Source organism: Arvicola amphibius, chromosome 6 (genome assembly GCF_903992535.2).
Source record: "Arvicola amphibius chromosome 6, mArvAmp1.2, whole genome shotgun sequence".
Classification (NCBI taxonomy): Eukaryota; Metazoa; Chordata; class Mammalia; order Rodentia; family Cricetidae; genus Arvicola; species Arvicola amphibius.
This window is the reverse complement of record NC_052052.2, coordinates 63,668,404-63,686,304: the sequence shown is the minus strand read 5'-3', so window position 1 is coordinate 63,686,304 and position 17,901 is coordinate 63,668,404. Positions and strand designations below refer to the sequence as shown.

The following is a 17,901-nucleotide window of genomic DNA, read 5'->3' as shown; positions in this document are numbered from 1 at the left end:
CCACTGCCTTTAAGAAATAAGTATAAAACTGTATCATACCATACTTTTGTCTATCAACAAAACACAGCTCATTAGACAAAAACTCTGGGGAGCCAAACTTGACTTGTAAAAGATAATAATGACCAAAACTGGATTCAGCTAACTTTAGTGTAATTTTAAAAAACAATTTTGTAGAATAATCTGCCTACCATATTTTTAGTTGCTTATAGAATTATTTTATGTCAGTGATGAAATATATTTAAATGAATTATTGATGCATAAGATACTGACATTTTCCACTCAAGATTATAAACAATTAAAATATTTCAATGAATAAAAAGCATTTATGAACACCATATAAAAAACATACACTAAAATCTAAGAAGCAAAGTGTTTAAGAATAATTTCAAAATCAGAATTTAATAATAATATCCAGTAATAAAAGGTGAAATTAATTAATCAAAAACACTTATTCCTGCACATTGTAGAATCTGAGCTAAAACATCATATTAAATTCTTTAACAAACTTTTAACAAGATCCAATTGGTCACACGCATATGGATCTCAATGCAGAGCAAAGCACTGTCAAGAATAAGTCACAAAGGTGGACTCCTCGCAATATTTCCTTGGGTTTTGTTTTGTTTTGTCACAGAGCCCCTGAGAAAACGCTGCTGAAGACTCCCCTCCTCCCTGACCTTTCCATTACAGTCCCACTGGGTCCTCTCCCGGCAAGCTCAGCACCTCTAACTATATTTAGTAGTGGGTGAGACAGTCAGGTAGTGTATCCCTGTTTCACCGCCATTAACTTTCTGCTGCTAATCAACACTACAAGTGACCATGATCTTTCCTAATTGTAAATTGCTTGAGCAAAGTCATAATCCTTAAAATACCAAAACAACAGCCAGGATAGTATTCTTATTCTTTGAATGCACTCATAGCCAATTTGTACATTTATGCCAAATCTTTTATATTTTTCTTGAATGATGCATTTTAATAATTTTATAAATGCCTACCTCGTTAACTCTAAATGTACATAATTATATTCAATACCAGAATATATGTACTTATGTGCACACGCACCTAATGCACTTTAAAAAGCTAGCCATCCTTAAACGACTAACACAGTAAGAAATACTATAAAGCTCCTGTTGAAGCAAAGATCCCAGTACCAAAATATTTCAGGCACTTAAAAATATATAATCAGTGAAATAATTTTTTATGACGCTTTTCAAAAGACAAAACAGTCAAAACTCTTCTTCAGAGAATCTTACACAAAATATTGAAATATTTCTTCTCAGCCTGTTTGGGAAACTATGCTAAAATACTAATAAGATTAAAAGGAAAATTCAAGCATATCATAAATAGATACATAAGTATCATATATGCATGTATCATTATTCAAGCCCATGAAAACATTAAACATTTTGGGATTTCAAAGTCTGCTTTCCTACATAAGTATCACTGTGCCAAATACTTGCTTTTAGTCAACAGTTGTTATCAAAGTATGTAGTTCGCCTTTGTTCCCAATTACTTTTATGTCAGTGATCTTCTTATAACTCAAATTAAAGGTCTTGAGAATAATGGCTAGTAGCAGTGTGTACTGGATTCTAATAGGAAATTTACTGGCATCCAGCACATCTTCATGCCCCAGGGAAAGCTATGCCTTTAAGCTACCCACAAACCCTGGCATGAGGACAGTGACCTGCCATGGTTCTTGACAGTCTGTTGCAGGGATAGAGTCTGCAAAATCCCATAGCAACCATTATATCTGAATTCTCACCACAATTACAATATTTTACAAACTGCAAACTTCAGGTTTTTCTTCCCACTTTATTAACTGTCCTCAAATTAATATTCTGCCCCCACAAGAGGGACACTTGGTCTTCCAGAATCCTCAGAGAAAAGCAGGGAGCACTCTCTCACAGAATACGTACTGTTGATACTGTGAAAGTAGGTTAAAATCAGAGCATATCTGCAAAGGTCTTAGATTGGGGGAGGCGTATTTTGTTTTCAAGACAATCTCACTATACAGCCCTGGCTGTCCTGGAACTCACAGACATCCACCTGCCTCTGCTTCCTGACTGCTGGACTTGAAGGTACAGCCACCACACCCAGCGTCGGTACATATTTTAACAAGCACCTGCAACAGGAGAGGTGTGGCACTAGGCACTTCACAGGCATTTCCTCGCTTAACTCTCAGAACTGCCAAGTAAAAGTGGAGACCACTCCAGAGCTCAGGAAACTAAATAACCACACGGTGAACATTACAAAACCATCATTCAGGCCACAGCAGGATCTAGAATATGCTCTGTGACTGAAGTGGACATATATGGTTTCATTTTGCTCATCCTTAAAATTTAATACACCACACACACACACACACACACACACACACAGTGGGGTAACATTTTGAAACTAGACAGATGTAAAGAAAACAAGTTCCAGTAAAGAACAATTTACCCAGCTTGATGGCTTTCCCTTGTACTGCTTCATCAGCCACAATCCAGCTCCCCTGCTATTCTATATGCAGTTAAAATGTACATGCATTTGCTCATTAAATAAATGTCATCTACTTCCTGGGACACTCCCATATCATCTCCATGGCTCTGCCTTTTGTGTGCTTCTACAGTATCCAATTTTATTCGTTTGTTTTTCCATCTGCAGTTGTGTCTGAGAAACCTACCTTAAAACCTGTTTCACAAACCACCAAACTAGAAATGAGCTTTTCAAGATACCTTCTAACAAACACTGTCTGTCTCTTCTTCAGTCCAGCGTTCTCCACTGTGCTCTGCGGGGCAGGACACACGTGAAACATAAACTGCAGCTCAGCCTTTCCCGTTCGGGAAGGATCCTCTTAAAACATCCTTTGAAGGGACTTTGATGAATCTCTCAAACAATACTTGATGTTCTGTTTTCTAAAAGTTGAACTTAGACAGAATCCTTAGAAACTTCTCTTAAATAAGAGCAATTACATACTGTTTTTTTTAAACTTTTTTAAAGTTTAAACTGAGATAAAAGATGTGCATGACACTGAGGGAAATGGAGATCGCAATTATCAAACAAATCTGAAAATTGCAGGATCCAGGGGCAGCCTGAAAACCAGTTGAAGACAGCTATCATTTTTCTTAAAATATGTGACTTTCAAGTTAATTTTTTTTCCCTTAAACTAGTTTCAAACATTTATTTAAACACTTCAAACCATTTCTTGCTGAGAGTGTAGCAATCCATTTTTTAGTGGCTCTTTCTGTTTTCTGACTACCACCACATCTATGGTGTCAGCTAGCTGTCTGTAGCTTTAAGGAGATGTTTTCCAACCACTGGGAAGGGAAGTTTCTGGTGAAAAACATGGCTGCAGACTGACTTCTGTACAGCACTTCCTATCAAAGAAAACACCAGACCCTTGAGTCAATATATTTCAAGTGAAAATAATAGCACAAGAGGTTTTATGGTTTTGCCTAGGTTTCTTTTAAAAAGCTGTTGCTGGTGTTTTCATAAACTAACACTTTTTACTAGATATGCTTATTCTTCTTCTGCAGCAGCAAGACTGGCATAAACAACCAAAGAGGCTTGGGTCTCTTAGGCCCAAACTGTAATCTCTTGAGATTCCCTTGGCTCTAAAATTCTCCAAGTAGAGGTTGCTTTCTTTAAAAGTAAGCTTTTTTTTAAAAAAAAAAAAAAAGTCTACATTGACCTAAACCATCTGATTATTGCACTTTGAACTGAACCACATGGAAGTGTTACAAAACACTCAATACTAAATAAAGCCTATTAGAACCTCAGTTTAACAAGAGTACTGAATCTTCTTAAGTGCAGGTTAGCATGAAGGAGACTACCCTGCCCCTTGGCCAAGCCTACCAGAAGCCAAATTCCTAAAATGCCAGAACTAAGAGGTCTTGGAAAAGTCCTCTAGAAACTGAGTTACTAAGAGACAAAGTCTTCCAGGTACTTGACAGAAGTAGAGGCAAGAACTGTTTTCTCTTTCACTTCAGCAAGATGCTTCAATAAGTGTGTGGCCCAGAGTGAAATCTGCCAGAAAGTAAGAGAGAGAGGGGAAGGGGGGGGGAGAGAGAGAGAGAGAAGGAGGGAGAGAGAGAGAAGGAGGGAGGGAGGGACAGAGTGAGGGAGGAAGGGAGGGAGGGAGGAAAGGAGGGAGGGAGAGAGAGAGAGAGAGAGAGAGAGAGAGAGAGAGAGAGAGAGAGAGAGAGAGAGAGAGAGAGAAGAAAGTAATTCCATTGTTCCTCTGTCAGGTCACTAAATAATTTAGTACCTAATTTTTCCTTTCTATAATCCAAAACCTCATGTTCAGAAAGCTACAGTTTAGAGTACATTAAGTGAAATCACATCCATATGCAAATATGTTTTCTCCCATATGCATCTTAAGAAAATAGCAAATAGAAAAATAATTTATCCTCAGCCCCTAGAAAACAAAAACTGAAATGAAAAGAAAGAATGGAGAAAATCTAAATTGTATATTTTCATTCCTTCTAAAAGGATTAAATAACAGAATTCTGAGTGGTTTGTTTGTACTTTCCATGCAGTATGTAGATTAACCATGAAATTCTGTTTGGGACACTTTGACATCTGTTTTCAGTGCGTTACAATGAAATCTGGGGACTTGGTACATACATTTGCTGTAATAAACCTGTCACTAATCAGTGTTTTCCAAAATACTGCCCATAACTATTACTATCCAGTAGTCTCGTTTGCATGATCTGATACTGTTGCTACATCGTGTTTTTCCCTGACAATGCGGCAGCTAGTCCCAGGCACGTGGTCTAAAATGGCTGCACATCACTCAGTAATTTCAGTCTTTCCAAAGACTGCACAGACAATGCAATCTGCCCTAGAATGGACTAGTACTTCATCCTTCCCGAGATGCTTTAAACTAGAACACTGAGAATGAATTCACATCCCAAGTGTGAAACACTCAGTAACAATAAAGACGCCCACGCTGAGGAGAGAACTCTGCCTCGTGAGGCTTATACCACAGGAGACATAAACATAATTCTAACTCAGGAGTCCTTTCGACAAAATCGTGATGATGCTCTTTAAACAATGAATGAAAGATGAGTCTTTGACTAGGACAGTCCATTCCCATGAACTTCAGAAGCAGAGTGAAGCAGACTTCAGGACTGAGTCTGCTTCATGCCCTCTAGGAGTGATTACCAGTGACAGCTACCATGGCCACAAGTTTACAATGTGTTAACAGCCAGACAGTAGACTACATGAAGGGTTCTTTTCCACGTTGCGTGTGTCTTACATCATATACAAAATATGCATCTCAGGAAAAAAATACAATTCTAAGAATACAAACATGGCATTCACCAAAGAAGAAAACTTGCTAAAAATATTTTTCTACCTACTCTTATTCTAAATGAATTCCAGATTTGATCAGTACTTAGAACTGTATTCATATTGCTCAAATCTAATACGATTTCATTTTATCCTCCCATGAACTCCTATTAAATCTGAAATATGCTTCTCTATGCACATGTTTCATATTATACAAATGTTGGATACAAAAAGCAGATTAATTGTGAGCCCTAATGTTGTGTTTGTTAGTACTGAGAAGTCATTCCAACTGTTCCAAACGGGATTAATGCAGTATAACAAGTCTATTTAATTATTGTAAGACCAGTGATCCTCATATTACTATAAGCTGCTTTCCCCTTACTTGGAGACTATAAATGGAACTGAAATTGCACATGATAACTACAGGTCATAGCCTGAAACATGATGCTTGATGTAGCAGGAATAAAGAGACATTGCAGCATCTCTGGGAGGCTACAAAACACAGTCAGTATTTAAGATCCATGTGGATGTTCTCATTGGAGCATCACATTAACTTACAGCAAAAGTGTAAGCCAAGCTTTCAAGTGCATTGGGAAGACACAGTAACAAATGTTACCAGCAGCAATCCAATTTGAATGGTGGAAACATGAGGATACACTGTGTTCTAGGAACTCACTTTTATAGATTTTTGTGTATCCTGTGAACAGAACAGCAACTACTGAATGCCAGTGTCTTCTCAAAAAGAAAAGGCAACATCACAAATTATTAGAATTGACGGACCAGAATCTAAACAAGCTGATCAATGTTCCGATCAATGTTCCGTGCACACCCTAGTTAGCCTTTAACTACTAGATAAACGTGAAACAACTTCTCATCCTGACCCTGACTAGATCCTGTAGGTCTGTGATAAACATTATCACAAAGCCCTTCATCTAGGAATATGTTTCTTCTACACACAGCATCAGCGTGACGTATGATTTAAGATATTTCACTCCTAATCTCTATACTTGCCTAATCTCTACCAAGTGAGAGAGAGGAACAGTCCACTGGCCATGGAGAGCAGGACTAGCCAGTTGCCCAGGAATCTGGCACACAAATTTAGCTCTAGGCCCATGGGAAGCCAACCAACCAGAGCCACTGAAGTCAAACACTGATCCCAAATTACCTCATGGTGGGGAGAAGCCAGTGTTTTAACCATTTCTCCTTTGGCGTCCAGTCATTCTAAGTAAAAGTGAAATCACTCTAAGCAATAAATACTAAACTTCTCTCTAGAGATCATTTAATTAATTTTTGGGAAGCCACAAAAAGGAGGAATAGGAAAGACTGACTTAAAAGAGTCAGATGGCAGCGAAATAAAAACAATTCATGTAACCAATTAAGCAATCTGGGGCTCTGACCCAAGCAAGGGTCATATGACCTTTCTGACTGAGTGTCTCAAAACCAGCAGCTTGCTTTCTTTAAACAGCCATCCAGCCCTGTCACATTATCCTCACTTCTGTCCAACTTGATCTGAAACATAAAGGAAGCTCTTCCAAATGTTGGTGACTTCATTTTGCTACACAGGAAACTTCCCGTGTTCCTCTGCAGGGCAAGAGGTCCATTACCAGGGCCCCCTTTAGCTAACACAAGTCAAGCTTTTTTATTCAGAAAGCCACAGATAAAATTGGTACTCCTTTCTTTGAAATATTCCTAGATAGATCCAGAAAACTCTAGAAAAGCTGAAGACTACTGAAAGGATACAGTCATTCTAATTTAAGTTTCAAAACAATACAGGACTAGTTAACTGCATATGCCTGACTTCAAAGTTCTTGCTAACAAGGGGCCCATACACGAGAGCAGGAGTGGGATATTGCTTTCTTTCCTCATTAGGATGTATCACTGGAGAAAGCTACTCACTCACTGTTGAATACTTGTTTAAATATTCATACATTCCTTCCCTCCATGCTTAGATAGTTTCTCTGGAAGTCTCTAGACTATGCTATAATCTAGACTATGCAATATCCCTTCATATATAGGGATAGCAGTCATTACTAAATAAATGCTTTCCTTACATGACTTCACAAATCCTTAAAGAATCATTATAACTCCTATTTTATGAAAGAGAAAATCAAAGCATATGAAATGTACAGGACTTATCCAAAGCCACAAAGCTGACAAAGGCTAAGAGCAGAGCCCAGTGTCTCCAGGCATGCGCTTTGTGTTAGAGACTGGCTGTATACCGCTTAGTTTGTCACCTTGACAGTGTCACCTGGGAAGGGGGAACTTCAGTTAGATACTGCCTCTGTCACACTGGCCTATGGCATGTCTGTGGAGCATTTTCTTGATTGCTAACTGATATTAGAGAGCTCAGCCACTGTAGGCAGCACCACCCCTAAGCATGCGGGACTGGGCTATATAAGAAAGCTAACTGAGTGGAAGCCAGAGAAGAAGCAGGTCAGTGAGTCGCATTCCTCCACGATCTCATCTTTGTTACTGACTCAGGTTCCTGCCTTGATGATCTTCACTGATGAAACGCTACCTGGAAGCAGCGTTTCCTTCCAAAGTTGTTTTGGGTTATAGGGTTTAATTATAGCAACAGAAAACAAACCAGAAGTTTGTATGTCACCAAAAATCCTGTTTAATCCCTAACTCTGAAGATGATGGTACTAAGAAACACATTTGGTACCAAATTAAGTCAGGAGGGTGGACCCTCCCAAAAATGGGATTAATGGCTTGGAAAGGGATCCCAGGAGTTTTCTGACAAAATGTTGAAGGAGGTGATTAGCAACCCATACGGTGACCCTCGCTGAACTCTGACAATGGACTAACAGTCTACAGAATGCTAAGGAAGATGTACTCTGGAGTCTGTAAACCAGTCTGCTACTTTGCTACAACATCTAAACTAGGAAACATCTTTGCAAAACCAAAGAAGACATCAAAGAAGGGGATCTGCGGAACTGCAAAAGAAATCCAAAATTCAAAGAACGGCAGATTTTCAATGATAGATTATTCACCCCTCAGTCCATAAATCATCTTCTCAATCCCTGCCAGAGCTAGGCTCTATTATCTTTCCCACAACTTCTCTTCACTTCCCCAAAACACACAGTGTTTCCCCAGCACCCACTAATCAGCCCTAGGCCAGAAACTGAACCTCTGCCATTCACCAGCTGAGATGGCTTTAACAATCTTTAAAGAACTGGGGAATATGTCTGGAAGAAGGTCACAGATGTTTTTGTAATCCTTCACCCCTCAGTTCCACTGCCATGTGACCCACTAGCCCACTAACCCCATCCGAACTCCACTCCAGGTTAGCATTACCTGTGGGATGCCAATCAAGGGACAGAAAGGCAAGTGGGCTCACTCCTCTCTAACCGGTTTCTGGAGGGAGAGGAAATCTGGGGCTGCTGATCCAGTGAAGTCTGTTGATGTTTCCCCGACTGCCCTTGCACTCTGAAGCCTAAGATGAGTTATTCACAGGGTTAAAGTTTAAAGGCATTCAAATTCCTTGGTACACTGAACATCCCTACAGGAAGGCAGTTTAATACAACCACTAAAAGAAAGAAATTTTTTAAAGAAAATTTCTCACCTGCTATTTGTAAAGAGAACCCAGAACTCTAGTGCTTTCCCCAGGATTCCATCAGCACACTGCCTCTCATCTGTTGGTGTACCCACACACATGTAAACAGTGTGCAGCACAAGGAAAAAAGCACACTCTAACTTATACTTCCTTCTTTCCTCTAATAATTTAAAAATAAAATGTAACAGTTTGCATTTTAAACATTTAATCTGGCAAACACAGGAAAAATCACGAAGTATAGTGTCATATTTGGCAATGGAAAGATTGGTAGGATAAAAATACCTCTGTTTTAACATTTCAGGAGACATTTCCAATACTTTTAAAATTAAATTATTTCATTGCTTTGAACAAGAACCAAGGTAAAATTCTCCATTTTTGAACACGGGGTTTTCATGAGGAACAGAAAAGCCATTTTATATTCATTAAACTAAATAGTTAATATAGTGGCAAAAGTCCCTACAGAAATAAAGTCTTCACATTCACTACTATGGGTCACTATTATGTCATGAAATTTAACTATTTACCTCAATAAGAATAGGTTTCCCCAAAAATCATAACGTATTTTAGAAGATATACTAGGTTTAAAATGCTCATTTTTGTCTTCCATGCCCAGGCCTGAGCCTTCCCGGTGCTGGACAGTGGTCACAGTACCAAGCACATGTCAATTGTTTTAAGATTGGTGCCTGAGTCACCAAACAGATAACTAAATTTGTCACTTTAACCTACATAATCACAATTAAATGCTTTTAGTGTAACAACTAAAATGTTGGAAAATATTTCTTAAGGAAACCATAAATATAAAGGGCTAAGAAGTAAACCTCAGGGGAATAGGGAAAGGAAATCGTGACATGTCATCACAAAACACAGAAGTTGAAAATCCACAAAGACCTGATCTAAATCCCTCCAAATTCCTGAACAATCTCCTACCTCCTACAGCCGGCAAGGCTGCAAATTTGTCCCCATCACTGTCAGCAAACAAAAGAAAGTCACTGCTACAGCCAGACCACGTTAAACAGAAGATGTGGCTAGTGCAAAGGGACCAAAGGGACGCCTTGAGTCCACTGGTGTGTAAAGTATGCGCTGGGGCCTTTTTGTCAGCTATTACCATAAAAGAATAAGAGGAAACAGTGGCATTACTGCACAATAGAAAGGTCAAACAGCTTGCAGCCATTTCATGACCCAGACAAGTCAAGGTCAAGGGATTCAGGTAGCAACTTAGCCCCGGCATAAGTTACAGCCCAAATGAATTGTTTTAACACATCAGCTTTGGTCAATTAAACCTAACAAGGCAAGTTGCATCCCGTAGCAGGGTTCCTGACACCAAGGCCAGAAGCTGAGACCCACCTCATAAAACAAGGCTTTTAACATAGCATAGCAAATTTAAGCTAATCCATCCAGAAACTGCAGATGTCAGAATAATAAAATACAAGTTGTCTCCTAAGCGAGAACATTTTTCACACTTTCGTACAAATGCAAGTGGAGTCCCCTACTTATATGAATTACTGAAAACACCCTATTTCAAATCCCTCTGTTAACATCTATGTGCATGATCATTTTTTTGTGCCTACTTTAAACCCTCTGCTGCTCAACTATCACATTTGCCTGCATCTTTTCCAATATAAGTGTACAAGATCAAGGTTTAAAAAAAGAAATTTTTATTTGCCTTCAGTAATAGAGTCTATGTGTGTCACGTAATAGCACTTCGTACCAGTTAAATACTTTTTATAGTTTTACAGAAGACATATTTTAATATATGTAATATTAAATCTGTCCATGTATTTTAAAAATCGGAGCATACTATTTATTCAGTTTCCTACTTTGAGAACTAGTTGAAGCTAACTATAACTTTAAAACTTAGCAGTTAAGAATTTGTCTCAAAGGCAGTTCCTATTTCGCTTTGTACTTGTTTGAACAAATTCTGTTTTCTGAGTGTGCTGTATCAGTAACTTAATGCATGCTCTGAAGTGCCTTAAAACAGGATTCTGAAAATACACAACCTCCAGGCAACTTTTCAGCTCATAAAATTACTTCATCCATCACTCCATATTTCCAATTATATAGTCTTTATTCAGAGTTCTTTAATTTGACTGTGATTCATCAACAGTGTCCTGTTTAAACTATCATCGTAAACAGAGGGAATATGTGTCTAAGTGTTTTATTATAAACAATGTATTGGTGCACATGAATGGTTGGCTTTTTTTCTCTTGGAATACTGCTTTGCTTAAATTATCAGAATTTTATTTTTTAATGTGTGTCCCTCAATTCAGCCTCAAGGTCTTTCTACCTCACTGGTTAATTGGTAGCCATTTATCCCAATTTTCTGAATAAAGTAACAACCAAAAAGCCCAGCCATTCAAGTATTATTACTCTCCCATCTGTAACTTTCAGTTAATACAAGCTAATCCTAAAGAGTCCGTCCTTGCCATACACACTTAGTTTTCACAAGTTCCCTACAATTTGATGATTTATTCTCCATGCCAAATCCTAACAACTAAATTCTGTTAAATTAACCACATCACATAATTAGAGTTCAAGGACCTAAGAAGTCACTCTAAAATGAGACAATGTGCCACAGAAAAGTGAGCCCAGTCAAAAAGAAGCGCCTCTCCTCACGGTGCTTGTCACTGAGACACGCTGCTGTACCAACTCGAGTTTTCAGCTACAGAACTAACCACGGGGCCTTGAGATTTCTACAGTGATTCCTCCTGGGAAGGATGAAAGGCTGGAACTCCTGTTCTGAGAGCCGTGCTGCCTGCTCCGCCACAGCACGTGTGCTGACAGACTCCCGCAGGGACATGAGTTCCACTCTCACCGCCACCGCCCTACAAAATGCTACTCCTTCATAAACTAAAGGGAACTTTATCAGGTGCTGCTTGACCAGCAGAAGACTGGCCTTGCCCTGGGCCACCATTTTCAGCTTTAGGGTGAGCTGTGTCCTATTTCCACATAAAGCCTCCTCCACACAAAGCAGCAACTGCTCCTTTGGAGATAAACTTAGTTATCCCGTAGGCCACTGTGATGACAGAAATGAAAGCCAACTCAATGCATGCTCTGCATGTTCCGACGGTTTTAGGAACTGCCGAGGACTCAGACTCAACATGGCCATGAATGTCTTCCTCTTCCGGTTCTGGATTCTAACTGTTCAGCAGAGGCAGCAAGGGGAATGTCATAAACCAGATAACAGGCTTTTCATGCTAACTTAGCAGACTCAAGGCCCAAGAGGAGAAAGACCCTGCTAAGTTGAGTATCTCGGATGGTTTATTCAAACAGGAGTACCCGATTCAAAAAAAGTCAATGGAGATTAAAACTTTCATTTCCTTTTGGCAGTTTTCATTCCAATTCCAAATGGGGGGGGGGGGGGGACACAACTATGTGTATTTTTAAATCCTACCAATCTTTCATCAATCTATACTTCTGGATATGGAAGGGCTTATGCACCTTGGCGGTCTCCAGACACACAAGCTCCACTGTGTTGAGCAGGGCGCTGGCCCGCACACTACCCGACCACCCTTCCTGTCACTCACTACAGGGCTCAGGGCCCCTAGGTCCCCAGCATTCCTACACAGTGAAGACAATTTTGATTCTTACACACGGAACACACAGTGTACAAAGTGTGTGACTCTAAACATACAAAATCCAGCCACATACTTGTCATTTTCAAAATGCATACTGCTGTCTACAGGGGAGCGAGGGCGGGGTGGGAAAGGAAGCCCAGGGCTAGATCCTCTACAGGATGCCTTACCAGCCTTTGCTGCCTTCAGAAAATAATCCATACCAGGGTGTTCTGAATATCTGAAAGTCATGATTACAACAAATGATGCCCCCATCGCTGTCTCTCCCTTTGAAAAGTGAGCCCGTATTAACAGCAATGCAGAAGCCTGCCTTGCCATATCAGGACACAGATGCCCCCTTTCCAGCTGGCAGCTAGGGCCTCAGAGTTTAACTCTTGAGTTGTCTGGAAAAGCTATCTTTGTGGCAGGGACACCAAGGCAGAGAGGGTGGACTTCTGGCCTTTTAGACCCCGTTTTGTCCTTATCGGTGGGAAAATTGCTAAGCATCTAATCTTACAATATATGTTCTAACAAAGGTCTCATTAAGTCTAGGGGCAAGACACACCAATAAGAGCCCTTCTTTATCTTGTGAATTGTGTATGAGGAAGAATGCAAACAAATGTATACCAGAGTTCAGAACTTCAGTCAAGGACAGGGTACCAGGATGGGAAAATTTAACAGCCATTTCCTAAATCAAATATGTATCCACACACACTTCATGCTCTCTGATGTCACAATGAAAGCCCACCAAATTACCCCCACAGAGCAGCGTCATTTCAGCAAGCTAAGAAAGCTTGTTTGCCCCCACAATGGGACATACCTGCAAATGAAGTGAAAATTATTAAAATGTTAAAAAGTGCTGTCAACTTGCAAACAATGATCTATTTAAGCTTTTCATAAAGAAATAATTGCTACCCAGAAGGATTCTGAGCTGCAGTAGCTGAAGGAGGAAAATCGCTCTGCAAGTGTGTCCTCACTAATGCCATGTGACAAGCAGGAAGGGCTCTGTTTCAAAGACAATAATGATTACAACTTCCCCTCCAAACAAGTCACGTCTTTCGCAACTTCCAAATACACTTCAATTATGATATCGTTTGACAATCAAGCAGCAAAAGTTGCCATCCAACAATGGATCACAATTAATGTTAAGGGTTCAACAAGGCTAAAGAAAGTTACTTGTTTGGGATAGAAGCAAGATTGCTGGGCTCTGCCACACTCCAAAAACATGTCTAACAAGAGTGGAAAGTAGGGTCCGAAACTCGCTTGGGCTGGCTCACTTTAAACTCCCATCTGTTAAATTCCTAACAGCAGACACTATCTCTTGAGATCTTTAAGCTCTGTGTTGTGACCTGTCTTCTCTTTAAACCCCTCCATGCCTCACAGAAAGCCCAGTCCTTGCTTCCTCCTCACACCCCCTTACACACACCCCCACCAGCATCCCTGAATCTCCTGACTCCAGACAGGACACAGTCTGGCAACTCAGGGCCTCCCATAGGCCACACTTCCTTCTGTGTAACCCTTTGGGTGGAACTGCTAATCCTTCTTATTAATTAATGAGATAATGGCGGTTAACTGGGAAGCAATATTAACGCTATCTAGGAAACCCGAATCAAAATTATTTTAGCCTTTCTTTTGGTTATTGTCTGCCTCCCCACTCGCTCACCCAGAATGTGGAATTGTGCACTAAGAATTTGACAACATCTTGGTGCAAAATTGAGGTCAAGAATGACTGATTTTGACATGTAGCTCCCCCATTAAGGTTTCTGTTTTTCACATGTTCACTGTATACATTTCTAACTAGAAAGAGAAGGAAGGACCTCTAACAAACTACTAAAAACAGAAGTGTAGAAATTGAGAGAACTAGAAATTGAATGAGAAATCAATAGGGATGTAAATGAAAGCAACAGTCAGTCATAATGGGTGCGCTTATCCATCCCTACACTGAGCATGCTCCCACCCACTTGTCCTAGCATACCCTGTATTTTAAGGATGGTGTGTCCTGAGAAGGTGCACCGCCCAAGGCTTGCTGCTTTGCATTTTGTTTTGCTTCGCTTTGTTTTGATGAATGCAATAACAAAGACAATATGGGGAATAGGTACCACCTGCCCAAGAATCATTGGACATATTTAATATCTTCGGAAATATGGAGCCCATTTTAGAACTATTTTTCCTTAATCTGTTACAATCTTTTTTTAAGCCTAAAAAAAAGGGAAGGGTTTTCTATTAGCTAAGCTTTGCTGCAGCAGACCGAGCAGGCAGCTTTCATTCAGGGATTGTCAAAAACTTTCCAGTGTGCCCACTGCAATGCGGGTGCCAACCAACGAATCAAAGGCATTCAGCAGCTAGACAAAGAGGGTCTGATGCCAACCTCGGTGCCACTGGCAACCATTATTGGCATCAAACACAGTGTCTGCCTTTTTTTTCCCCCTCGCCTGGCACTTCACAAACAAAATGGCGGTTCTTGTAGCAACGGAACAGCCGAAGCGCAGCCCTCTGAATCAATAGCATCAGATGATTTTTATGGACTTAAATATAGTTACTCCCAAATCATTTACCAAATTTTAGCTAAAATGGGGGGCATAAAGTTTTATAAATAACTCTATTTAATATGACCACCAGCTAATATAAAGAAAGAATAAAATGGACTGAATTGCGGTCCATCAGGCTATATGCACGGAAGAAGCTGAGTAACAAAGACACTGAGCTTTGAACAAAATACTGCCCTGTGATACAAAAGCCTAATAAACTACGTATCAAAAATGATACAAGTTCTCCCCCCAAACTATATCAGATGCAGATGTAGCACTATAGTTTGTGTCAAAGCTCCAGTAACTCTTTACACATTTCAGAAAAGATGAGGTTGCTAGGGATGGAGTAGGGGGAAAGTAAGGGTTGAACCAAATGAGGAAGGGAGAAAGAAAAGCACTGGGAAGTTGGTCAACAAAGGAAGTTTATTATCCATCCATCTTTATTTCATCTTCCATTAGAGACGAAGGATGTGATCTGAAAATAGCCAAGAGGACTATTGACATTTCTAGATCTGGAAATTGTCAATATATTGTAACATCACTCCACACTGCAATGCGGATGCCAACTAACAAATCACAGGCACCCTGAGCTAAACAAAGAGGGTCTGGTGCCAATCCTGGTGCCAGTGGCAACCATCTTTGGCATTCTCTCTATTCTTCCTCGTGTTTCCCCAGTCCTTTATAAGGAGAGGAAAGGGGGGTAATTGTGTTGCTCATTCTGTTACAAACAGATTTCTCTTTTAATTTTTCTTTCATGCTTTTCTTTATACTTTATCTAATTTTTAAAATGACGTAAGTTTGTTCTGTGTACTTAGAGGAGAAATAAAAAGTTAGGGTGTGAGAGGAAGGACTCCAGGCGTCCACAACCTGATATTCTAAAACCCACGTTCTTGATCAACTACAATGCAAAATGACAATCAACCCATAGTTCACAAATAAAAAGACATAAATTTTGGAAAAGACACAAAAGCACCCTATGTGACTTTTTAAGAAGGGCCACCAAGTGTTCAGAGGAGAGGATGCAAGGGCAGGTGGCAGAGAGGACAGATGACAAGACACACAGGGAAAATCACCAAAGGTTTTAGATTGGGGAAGTCACCAAACAACAAAACCAACATTGTACCTGAAAATACAGTCTCTAAGACTTGGCTCAAAACTTCATGGTTATCATGACCACTAGTAAAATATGTATATATGTAAAATATACACATGTAATATATATATATGTATATATATAAATATAATATATATGGTTTTCTGTCTCTTTTTCTTTTTTCAATCTATTTTCCCAAATCTAAAAAACAATATCTACTGTCAGCTCAACAAAACTAAGAAATTTGGCTCTCTGCCCCAGAATAAATCTGTACATAAGTCCTCTTGACTAACCATCAAGAGTTAAAGCAGGAGCATGGTACCGATCTTCCCTCCCGACTAGAGAGCTCCATGACCCACTTTGCAAAACTTTTCCTTCTAACCAGTGACTTGCCAACAGTCACAACACAGTCCATTAACACGCACATACAGCCCACCTAAAAATGTCACCTCTTAGACAGCTGTCCATCAAGTTGGTGTGCGTTAATAAGCTCTTATTTTAAGACATCAAGGATGAAAAATATGTTTTCCCACCCATCATTACTTGAATGTAAGTTCTCAGTACAGGGAAAGAGCAAACGTGGTGGTGTGTTTGTTAGGAAATACATTTCCAAACGACGTTGTCCAACACTGTTGTTTAAAATCAAAGTTAAAAAAAAAAAAAATCCTGAAATGACACTCAAGTATAGCTCTAGAGCTAAGTCAAGGGGAAATAAAAACAAAAGGCGCAGAGTGAGTACTAGAATTCCGTCTGAGTCATGAGTAATTTTCTTATTCCACTTTTCTGGATGACAATAAAGTACAGAGAGCAATTTATTAAAGCCCGCATTTATATAATGAGCATCGGATAAGTGTCTGCCACCTGGCTATCTGTAGGCCACCTTCCCTCCCACCAGGCCAAGTTCGGAAATGACCCGCCATCTGTGGCAGCCCAAACTTGAGGCCACTTTCGGGATGGTGTTTTCTTAAAGGGACTTTTCCTATGTGGGCTGTGTCCTGACATACTTGGGAGGGGGGAGGGGGAAACAAAGTCAAAAGTCTCACCTACTTAAAAAAATAGAAACAGCAAAGAAATAGATCTCATTATTAACTGCAAAGCCTTGGCAGGAGCACTGCCTGCTTTGCACTGTCCAGGCAACATTTGCAGCGCTCTTCACGGAGGACTTTAAACACAGTCCGGTATGCGGGCTCTGCATTCTTTTGAGATTTATTCTGAACCAGTGTAACCAGTCTCCTTTCTGGTTTGCTCTGTAAAGAAAGCTGTGACTTCTTCCTTGGGAAGCACTATGAATTTGCATTCAAGTAAACTAATAATAGAAAGTGTTCCCGAGTCACTCTGGGAAAGTATAATAAATTATTTAAATAAGAACTGTGCTGCATTAGATCTACAGTGAACACTGCACAATCAAAAGGAACTGTCGATAGAAATATTAAAATGACAGAAATCTAGGCCTCTGTCAGATATATATTTTCATAGCAGCCAGCTCTGTAACACTCTGTAACAGTAAATGCTCATTTGATTTTTGGTACAACCACCACAAGATTTCTGAACAAAGTTCATCTACCTCGTTAGGTAAGAGACTAGTACAAAGATTACTAAACACTGCTTCGACTACCATCAGTAAAGTTGAATTTTCAGAAGCGGGGAGGAGATGCAGCCTGGTTCAGAAAGTGGAGTGCAATAAACTGTATTTCTCAGACTACATCTGTGTCTCTTTGTCCAAACGCAGAAGCCTATCCAGGTAGGAAAGCTCCGTGTCCATTTTCATGGCTCCGACATGACCGTGGACACGGAGGACAACTGGGCACACCAAGGTACCTGGAGAGGGCAAAGGATATCTGGAGGCCTCCAGGACCAGTCTAGCCCGAGCTAGAGATCCCATATCTGGAGGCGTGTGGGTAG

General features: G+C 40.0%; 1 protein-coding gene across 6 annotated transcripts in view; it reads right to left on the bottom strand.

Annotated features, from left to right (window-relative positions):
• Positions 1-17,901, bottom strand: part of Nfib (nuclear factor I B) — a 218,088-nt gene that overhangs the window by 192,680 nt on the left and 7,507 nt on the right. The gene's annotated exons all lie outside the window — the stretch shown is intronic.